Source organism: Danio rerio, chromosome 24, assembly GCF_052040795.2.
Source record: "Danio rerio strain M-AB ecotype USA chromosome 24, GRCz13ab, whole genome shotgun sequence".
Lineage (NCBI taxonomy): Eukaryota > Metazoa > Chordata > Actinopteri > Cypriniformes > Danionidae > Danio > Danio rerio.
Window position 1 is genome coordinate 6200043 of NC_141044.1, and position 11013 is coordinate 6211055.

Here is an 11013-nt window from a genome sequence, read left to right on the forward strand (position 1 = left end):
GCAAAAGACAGAACAGCTCTGATAACTGTAAGAATTCTTATAAGTAATGTTTTTCTTATCACTTGTTCTTATCTCTTTTTTCAAATCACTAATTCTTATTAGTGATTTGATCTTATGTTTGGATTTTATAGTGTTTTTATAGATGTTCTTGTTGTTATGGTCTGTTGCAACGTAATTTCGTTCTGCATTACAATTTTATTGTGATACTTTGAATGGCAAAAAATTAAATAAAGGAAACTGAAGCTGATTTTGAACCAATAATAAGTGATCATAATAAAACGACAGGCAATGGTCAAATTGGGCAAAGAGGAGCATTCAAGAAATCCAAGTCAAAAGCAGGCAAATGGTCATGTCACATGGTAAAACAACTAGGGATGGCTGACGTGAAACTGACGTTTTGACAGTGTCGAGATGCCAAAAAGCAAGTGTTTTCGAACCCTGCATGGAAGCATGATCCGAAACACCCAGGTCACGTGACTAAGGTGATTCAAAACACCCGGGTCACATGACTAAAGTGTTTCAAAACACCCAGGTCACGTGACTAGAGCGATTGAAAGCATTGGTCATTTCAGAAGCAATTCGAGACCTGGCGAATATGCATTTGACTGACAGGGTGAGCAAAAACTTATATCTCATAGTGTACCGTGCATGTGATTAGATCGTACGAATTCATACGAATTAGCCACTAAATGAAAAAGTTACGAATTGCCGTGAGATTGTGTTGGTTACTTTTAGTCCAAGATGTAAATCCTGGAGGGCTGGTATCCTGCATAGTTTAGCTCCAACTTCCTTCAACACACCTGCCTGGAAGTTTCCAGTAAACCTAGTAAGAGCCTGATTAGCTTGTTCAGGTGTGTTTAATTGTGGATGGAACTAAAATATGCAGGGCGCTGGTCCTCCAGGACCGAGTTTGGGCACCCTTGGCCTAACGTATGTGTCAAAACTTACATGTATATTCAAGACCACATATTTAAAGTAAAAATAAAATGGTTGATCCAGTGCTTGAGAACTGAATGTGAGACAGAGCCATACACACAGTGGGATTAATGAAGTCAAGCTCTAATGAGTGACTAATATTTTGTGTCTCGGATGTTGTCGTTCTGGATAATCTGACTTAAACTAGTTTTGCAACTGCTGTGAATAATTGGTCAGACAGCTGGTGTCATTTATTCTGGTTCCAGCAGCATGTAGAGCGGAGTACCTGTGCACATGCGAAACACATAACCCAAAGCTAAACATTGCATAATATCCAGAGGCTAGAGATAAAAGCATGGCTTGCATAACTCCTTAACATTCATTCTTTGCCAAGACATGTAGAATCCTGCCCGTCAACGCTCAGTACATCCCGAGCGTACAATATTACAGAAAATATAAGCTGCATGCAAATCAATTCTTGTGAAAATCTTATTCTATTGTGAACATTAAGGAACTTTACCATGGCTAATCCATCTGTCTGTCGCTGAGCTATAATGAGACAAACAATTACTGTTAATCTTGGTCCAAAATACCCGACTGGTCTACTTCCTTTTATTTCTGCCACATTCAGCAATCAGTTTGTGCAACAGCATTGAATAAATGCAAATGTTATCAGTTTTCATACATAGATTGTGCTGTGGAGTCAAATGATTCCTCTTATTGTTTGGTTTATAGAGAAGGAGGTAATTCTTATAATTGTTTCAACTGAAAATGAAAATGCGTTTTGGGTGTTCATTTACATGATAACTGTGTACTAGAAGCCTGAACATGCTTTTTAAAGTGTGTGATTTATTTATTTATAGTGAATTTAGTCAGTCAATGGCAATGTAATTACATTTAGAGCATGAGAAAAAATGTATTTGCCAATTAAGAAAATATATATATTTATTTATATGCTATTTAATGTCCATCTTTTTCTTACATATTTTAGAGAATTATTTAGCACACTATTTTGCTTTATGTCGAGTGCTTGTAAAATGACCGTAAGAGGGTTTTACACTAATACACCAAGCTATACACCAATGTGATAATCGACAAGTTTTCTGTGATGTTATCTAAAAATGTTATCGGAATAATGACATTTATATAATTTCCCTATTCACTTTTGATTCCCATACTCAGAAATAAAGGTACAAAATCTGTTCCAGTACACTTACACGTACCAGTACACTTTCGTAACTTTAAGGTACTATGAGGCACATGTTTGTCATTTTTAGGTGTTAATATGTACTTTTATGGATAGAAATGTCCCTTTTAAAAATGTTCCACCCCAGTGACAGGTTTTGTATCTTTATTTCTGATTGTAAATGTGTAATAAACATGCTTAAACATAGTCCTGTAGACGTTTTTGTGTATGAATCGATTTTCTGACTCCTATTATGAAACCCCATTATATTTTCCAAAGAGTTTGTTACGATGATCTATGTTGTAAAGCATATATATTTTCTTAATATATAATTTTTATTTTTATGTGCAGTCCTAAACTGTTGTTTGAAGAGCAGGTAGATTAAAGTTAGTAGTTAAACATAGACAAATGAATCACACGTTTTAAACAACTACAGTAAAGTTTACTTTCACTTCCACATTCCAGAATAAGCTCAATACGGTTGCTTCTGGGGGAGTATTCTGTCAGAATCTGTCTATCACCTGAGACTGCATACTGTATCTCCGAGATGCAATGTCAGACTCAATGCACTCAATGGAGAGAGTGATGTCACTGTGAGGAATAAGGCTAGGATTTTGCACCAGGTCTGCATCCAGACCCCTCTCAAATCCGGTGAAAACATTCACGTTGCTTTTCATACTTAGATTTTTTTGTCTTATTTCTAGTTCAAATATCTAAAAAGCCTTAAATTAAGAAGCATTGTTTAGACAAGCAGAACATTGTCCAAAATATTATCTTGTTTTAGGACAAAAATGTACAAATCTTTCCTTAAAACAAGCAAAATAATTTGCCAACGGGGTAAGCATTATAATAATTTGTGTCAAAAAGAAAAACAAGATTATTTAGCTTTTCCCATTGGCAAATTAGCTTCTTTTAAGAAAAAAACTAACCTACTTTTGACATATTATTTCATAAAAAAAGCCAATATTTTTTGCTTTTCTACAAAATGATTCTTAATTTATGAATCTTTAGATGTTTAGACTAGAAACTAGACTAAAAAGTAAGAAAGTAAGAAATTATTTTGTTTGCAGTGTATGATATTCACAAAATACAATGCACCTAAATCAATGTGGTTTATTTTAAACATTGTAATAAAGACAGAGCTGTTTAATACTCAACTCTTAAAACCATCTGTCTTCATGTAATCAGAAGGTAATATTGTGTAACACACAGCAGCCTGTGGTCTCTCTTCACCTTAACCCATTGATTAATCAGAGGGTGAGATAGGCTTTGTCATATTTTCTTGTCTTTTGACCACACCATATGCAATGACCACACAGCAATAGATAATTATGTCTACTGGACGCACCAAACGAACATTGCAAATCCATTTGTCCTTCCTTTCTACTGGAATAAGCTATATCACAAGTAGAAAACATCAATTTCATGTCAGGGGTAGGTTCTTAACATATCCAGGAGACAGATTCAATGATTCTAATATAATATAATATAATATAATATAATATAATATAATATAATATAATATAATATAATATAATATAATATAATATAATATAATATAATATAATATAATACAATATAACATAACATAACATAACATAACATAATATAATATAATATAATATAATTCAGTAGTACTTTTTTATGCAAAGGAAGGGTTACAATGGACAGCAGGGCCAAAATATAGCAGATTGTCCATTGTCCAGAATTTTATGAAATGATGTAGATGCAGTAGTTACATTACTAGCTCCACTGTTACAGGGAACCTTAAAATAAAGTTTAACCCATGTTTGCGATCAAATATATAGATAGTTGAAAACAAAACTACTAGCCCTTCTAAAATAGTAAAATATTAAGTAATGTCATCATGACATAGACAAAATATATCAGTTATTAAAACTATTATGCTTACAAATGTGTTTAAAAAATCTTCCTGAAATTAAGTAAAAAATATACAGGGGGCTAATAATTCTGGTTTTAACTGTATATATATATATATAAGTTCTTTAAGTGGAGTCTGGTTTTGTCAAAGGTACACATATTTATCATGGAAGTTGTTAGCATAGCTTTTAGCATTGCACATAATAAATACAGTAAATAAACATTTGGTGATCAGAATCTACTTGCAATCAGGGGATATTTTAGACACTTGCCAATGTGTTTTAAATGTTGATGTTTCTTATAGGATTTCATGGTAAATGAGATGATTATATGATGCTGATCATCGCCAGACTTTGCCTTTGTTTATAATTTGTTACATTTTAATAGCACTTTTCAGATTTGGGAGGGAATCTCTTCAACCATTAACAGTGTGCAGTGTTTGGATGATATGGTGGCAGCCATTTTGGGTCAGACCTCACAACATTAACCAATTAGATGATGGTTATGCGAGATGCTAGAGAGCACTCCCTGTCTCATTCTCCTGGACTACAAATCCCATCATGTCTTGCACCCATACACCAGTTCACCCTCAGATTTCACTGACACAGCGGTAGGACATTATTAAGTAGTGTTGTTGCTCAAATGTTTCCTGGTGATTCATTCCCAAAATATGGATTTGTTTCACATTACAAGCAAAAGTGGAAATGCACACATGGGAAATTATAGACAAGAGCATGAACTGTCATCATGTTGTCCTTCTGCAACAGCTCTAAATACTGGCCTTACATAAATATTCCAAGTGTCGACCATTTACACAGAAATGTCTAAATCATTTAGAAAATGCAAGAAAAAAAATGTTACGTTTCTTGGGCAAAGTTGTTGTCATGTAAAGAAAGCCTCAGTTGCTGTGAGCTAGCTACAAACTCTGAAGTATAAAAACATAATATATAAATATTTCAAGGTGTTTTGTAGTTGCATTTGTACTAAAATGCTAGACTCTGCCACCTAGAATGCAGCTTTGCACAAGAAGTTTAGCCAGAGGAGAAATGGTCGTGTTCAACTGAGCCTGGTTTTTCTCATGTTTTTTTTCCTCCAATTTGGTCAGTTGGTGAAGTTTGTTCCTTGCCACTGTCGCCACTGGCTTGCTTGGTTTGGTACTTGCGGAGCTGCACATCGATGGATTTGCTGTTCAGTGTTTGGACTTTCAGCAAAGAAAGTTAAACTACACTGAACTGATCAGAACTAAACTGACTTTTAACTCTGAAGACTGACACAGATTAAATCTACTAAAACTTCCATGTTAAGCTGCTTTGACACAATCTACATTGTAAAAGTGCTATAGAAATAAAGATAAATTGGACTGAAACAAGCAAAACATCACCAATATTCCAACAAAAACAATCCCTCAGCGCATTCTATGTCAAACCAAACTGGCGGTGTCTAGCACCAACACCTGCAAGTATAAAGCAAAAAGGTGTCCTCTTGTTTCAAATGTACCCTCAGAGAGCAGCCAATCAGAGATCTGTTTGTGCGCTGCTACACATGGGGAAGTGGTTGCAGCAACTTCCTCTTGCAAGATGTTGAAAGCAACACAGTTTCCAACAGGAAACAGATGAACACTATCTGCAACACTGCTTTATGTGTCTCTTTTTAATCAATATGTCCTCATTCCAGTTTCATACAAAAAAATACAACCAATTTATATTACACAGAAGTCATACAACAAAGAAATGAAAGCATTCCATCTGTTCAACATCGATCACCAAAAGTACATCTTTGTTTAGAGACTTACAGTACTGCACTGTTCAGTATCCTTCTCTTTTTTCTTTTTTACACAATAATGATCTTTTGTTTTCTTGAGTCTATAAAATTCCATATCAAGAGAGTATCTCTGTGGGATTTTAGGTCTGGAAAAGAAATCAGCTCAATGTTTCCATTAGTTTTACCACTGCATGTGTTTTAAATTATACATCTAGGAAGTTATTCAGCCATACTGTAATCAAGCCAGTCGTACTTTGAGAGATAACACACGATTGTGTTGACTAAAAACACATTTCTATAAAGCAGAATATGAATTATTATTAAAGCATAAAGATTTAAAATGTACTTTTAGTTAAACGTTTCATTTTACATAAATACAAAGCAGGTGAATGGCTAATAATGTGTATTAAATTAATAATAACAACATTAACAACAACAATATATTTTTACAGTTCATCTTAGGTTTTAATTCTTTTATATTTGTCAATGATGACTACATTTTGACAGTACTTTACTATATATATTTACTGTATATTATTTAGTTTAAAGAGCAAATTCAAGGCTTAAATTAAATGGGGTAACTAGTCAGGTTAGGGTATTCTAGCCAAAATAAGTCACAAAATAAATAACATTAACATAATAAATAACATTTCTCCAGAAGAAAAAAAATATTATAGTAAATATTCCTTGCTCTGTTAAGCATCATTTGGTAAATATTTGAAAAAAGATATATATATATATATATATATATATATATATATATATATATATATATATATATATATATATATATATATATATATATATATATATATATACACACACACACACACACGCACTGTAAAAAAGTTAGGGTAACTCAAACCATTTGAGGACACTGATTGCAACAAACCATTTAGGTTCAAAAACTAATCCAAATGGGTACTGTTAACTTAATTCATTTGAGTAAATGAAGCAATTTGAGCACAGTAAAACCCAATAAATGAAGAGAACTCAAGCCAACTGAGTACTGTAAAACCCAATAAGTTAAGGCAACTCAAACAGTTTGAGGAAACCGACTGCTACAAACCATTTGAGAAAAAAAAAACCTAATCTAAATGAGTACTGTGAACTTACTCCATGAGTTGACGTAATGAGGTATTTAGTTAACTCATTACCTTCAACACTGAGTTCAAAGCTCTTTTCAAATGAGCAGAATTAACTTTCAGTAAATATGTGATATATATATATATATATATATATATATATATATATATATATATATATATATATATATATATATATATATATATATATATATATATTACAAGGGGGCTAATACTTAATTTAGACTTTAGCTGTATATATTTAAATCTGACAAAAAGTATAATTATTTAGAAAGGTAATGCAAAAACAAGCCATTTGAGGTGCTATTTCATTTCTGTAATATCAAAATTAGTTTAAGTTGTGTGATAAAATGTACAGTTTGTTTAAATCCCTCTTTGAATTTGTGATACAACTATAACAGTGATGCTTATTTTAGCAAACACTAGTAAGAGCAGATATCAATAAAACCAAACTGAATATAGGACATGTGAATGTCAGCTGTGAGGCTGCAATGTTGTTATTATTTACCACAAGGCTGAAGTTTTAACAACTTAAAAGACTGCTTTTGCATGTACAGGGAGTTCTACAAGCATCCATGATTACAGTGCTCAGCATATATAAGTACACCCCTTACAGATCTATCTTTTAAATTCATATTTTTAATAGGAAGCTATATAATTATTTGTGCATATACATTAGATTTGTCAGTACTAAAGCCAAATCTGGAGCTTATCTAACAAAATAACTTATGATAAAACTAGTTATGCCAAATGTATATGTAGTAAAATATTAATTACAAATTTTAAAAAAAGAGAAAAAAATCAAGAGAAGCAAAAAAATTGAAAGATTTAGTTAAAAAATTGTAGGTTGTACATCTTTTGCTTGAATTTAATTGTATTACCTTTCAATTTCTGTATATGTTCGGTAACTAAAATATTATTTTAATAAATATATCTGTTTAATAAATCTGTTATGTTTAATGCACCAAAATGCATTGCCAATATTCACTGAAACACTAGTATATATATATATATATTAAAAAAAAAAAAAAAAAAAAAAAAATATATATATATATATATATATATATATATATAAAAAATGGGGTGCACTCAATTATGCACTGTATATGCAGCAGTCCATGATTCAAAAAGGCAGTAAGTCAAGTTGATATTCCCAGTGATCTGAATGGCTATAATGTTGCTGCGGTAATGTTTTTAAAACGGCTCAGATGCTATCATTCCTTAGTAGTTATTTTAGTCTGTGAAAAACAGTCATTAAAGCACCAGACAGGCTGTTGACTTTGGGGTAACCTGATAGAAACACAGTCTCCTGTTTGTTTCTTCATCAAACACTCGGGCACAGTGTTTTAGCTCAGCCGGTGTGCCGTACTATGATGTCTGTCACGGTCTGGCTATAATTTAACGTGTGAGCTGTTATACTTGAAACACTAACCCTCGTTATCATAAGAAAGTACATCTGGTGGCACAAAAACGAAGCTTTGAGGCTAAAATGTGCTTTTTTTTAATGGAAAATGAACTTACTACAGTCATTACTGTGCAAATGGTTGTTATTTGCTAATGTAGAATACTGACAGCATGCATTATTTTAAATTAGATATGCATAATTACTGATGATGATAATATAGCAGATAGAAATGATGATAGCAAACAGCTAAGCACATAATTCAGGTTTAGACAAGCCAAACAGCAAGTGAAATGTGAGTAAATGTTAAATGAGAAAATGTAAGCATTTTACGTTTTGCCAGTTTAGTGGCTAAGTCATATGAATTCGTACGAGTTCAGCCAGACAAAATTGTACGATTTTAAAAAGGAGGCGTGGCACCTAACCCCACCCCTAAACACAACCGTCATTGGGGGATGAGCAAATCATACTAAATTGTATGAATTAGATCCTAAAAATTAATCCAAATTAGCCACTAAATCAAAAAGTTACGAATTGCTGTGAGATTGTGTTGGATATTCTAGCTTTGCGCATAAATTTAATTCGCATTTTTGGATGGAAACTTGCATCTAAACGTCTCTCGCTCATTGTCTGTAATAATTTTGTGTCTTGTGTTTTGATTTTGTTCTGTATTATTTGATTTGATTGGACAGGAATCGCAGGATTTTATTATTATTTTAGCCAATCACCATGGACAAGAAAAAAATTAAGTAGTGACTGCAGGTTGAAGGAAAATAGTGGAGTAAAAGAACCAATACAGCACTGAAAAGGATAAGTAAAAGTAAACATTTTAACTATGATACAATTTTTACTGCTTAGTAAAGTACAATTTCTGATGAAAAACTAATCAATTAAAGTAATTTGAGTGTTTGTAATTTGTGACTTCACTCCACTGTTTGCAAGCCAGAATGAGCTTGGGTTGCAAAGTCAACAAGAGATGACATCACAAACTCAATTTGCTTTCACACTGTGACATACTTATTAAAATGTATTATTTAAGGAATCGATTTCAACATGAATAGTCTAGATTCTTTAAAATTGACATTGCATTGAATTGTTGAAGTATTGGTATAGTACAGTTTTTGTTTAAAAGTTATTATTTTTTTGGAAAAAAATTAAGCAAAATGATAACAGATATATGTTTTGTTGCTAACACTTTACAATAAGGTCATATTAGTTAATGTATCAACAAACATGAACAGTACATGTGTTACACTATTTATTTAGATCTGTCAATGCTAATGGAAATAAAGTTATTCGTTCTTGTTAACTCACAGTGCATTAAATAATAGCATTATTAACTATTAGTATAATTATTAGTGGAAACACTTTAGTTTAGGTCACAATTCACGGTTTTAAAAAAACTACTACTAGGTTAATAAAACTACTAATTACCTGTTTATTATTGGTTAACAAGGTAGAAGTTGGGTTTAGGTTTTGGGTGGGATTAGGGATGTAGAATAAGATCATACTTTATAACTACTCATAAACAGTTAACATTTTAATAATAGACAGGTAATAAGCCAGTAGTTAATAGCATGATTTGTGACCTAAACTAAAGTGTTAGCTTATTAGTATTAGCATTATTACTGTTAGTATTACCAGTAGCCAATGTTAGCAAGCATTTTAATAATGCTTAACTATGAATAATAAATGTTTTACAGTACAAGTGATCATTATTAGTTTGTGTTAGTAAATACAAATGAATTCTTATTGTTTAGTGTGATCTTGTTTGACATTAAAGATCAATAAAACTAAAGTCAGACTTTAAATTAGCTCATTATTAGACTAAATAAGTATTTATTTTTCTTTCTTTTTTGCAAATGATAATACACGACTTGCATTAGTGCAGTGTTATTTGTTTTATGTACTGTTTTAATGAAAATACACAAGTCTTTCACAGTTCTACGAGTTTAAGGGATAGTTCACTCAAAAATTGGCAAATCTGTCATCATATACTCACCCTTGTTCTAAACCTCTTTGAATTTCATTGTTATGTTGAACACAGGAGATTATATTTGGAAGAATGCTGGAAACCTGTAGCCATTGACTTCCATAGTATTTGCTTTTCCTACAATGGACGCCAATAGCTTTCAACATTTTTCAAAATGTCTTTTTTTATTTGTGTTGAACAGGAAAGCAACTCATAAAAACCAGTTGAGGGAGAGTAAATAGTGAGTTATTATTATTAATTTTAAATTTTATTATTGTGTGAACCATAGCTTTAATTAGCAAATAATCCAGCTAGAATAAAAATTCTGATCTCAGATCCCATTTAGACAACAAATTGTTTGGTCATCTTGATGTCTGGACCATAATCAACTATCAAAAATACTCATTCACTTAATCAGTAAATACATAACCAACTTTGCATTCACTGAACTAACTTCTTATCAGTAAAGTCAGAAAATTATTCATTAATTTAGCAGGTCTTATGCTTTAAGGATTTTACAATATTACCACAATTTCATCTTGTTACTTGATTATTGTCAGATGTAGCAGATATTTTTGAACAAAATCAACAGCATGAACCCAGTCATAGCCAACACTACTAATAAATAAATAACACAACAAATAAATAAAAAAATCATCACTTACCTTGGGTTATCTGGCCGCTTTAATAAGTAGGTGATGGGGTCATAAATCCGTTTTGAGCAAAATGCCTCTTTCCTGTTTAACGGTGGACACCACCCAACTGACATGCAGCGCTGAGCTGTAGCACT

General features: G+C 32.1%; 1 protein-coding gene across 1 annotated transcript in view; it reads right to left on the minus strand.

Moving 5' to 3' along the window:
• apbb1ip (amyloid beta precursor protein binding family B member 1 interacting protein) overlaps positions 1-11013 on the minus strand; it is a 40458-nt gene extending 29445 nt beyond the window's left edge. The window contains 1 exon segment of the mRNA NM_200634.2: positions 10889-11013. The gene's annotated coding sequence lies outside the window, so the exon portion shown is untranslated.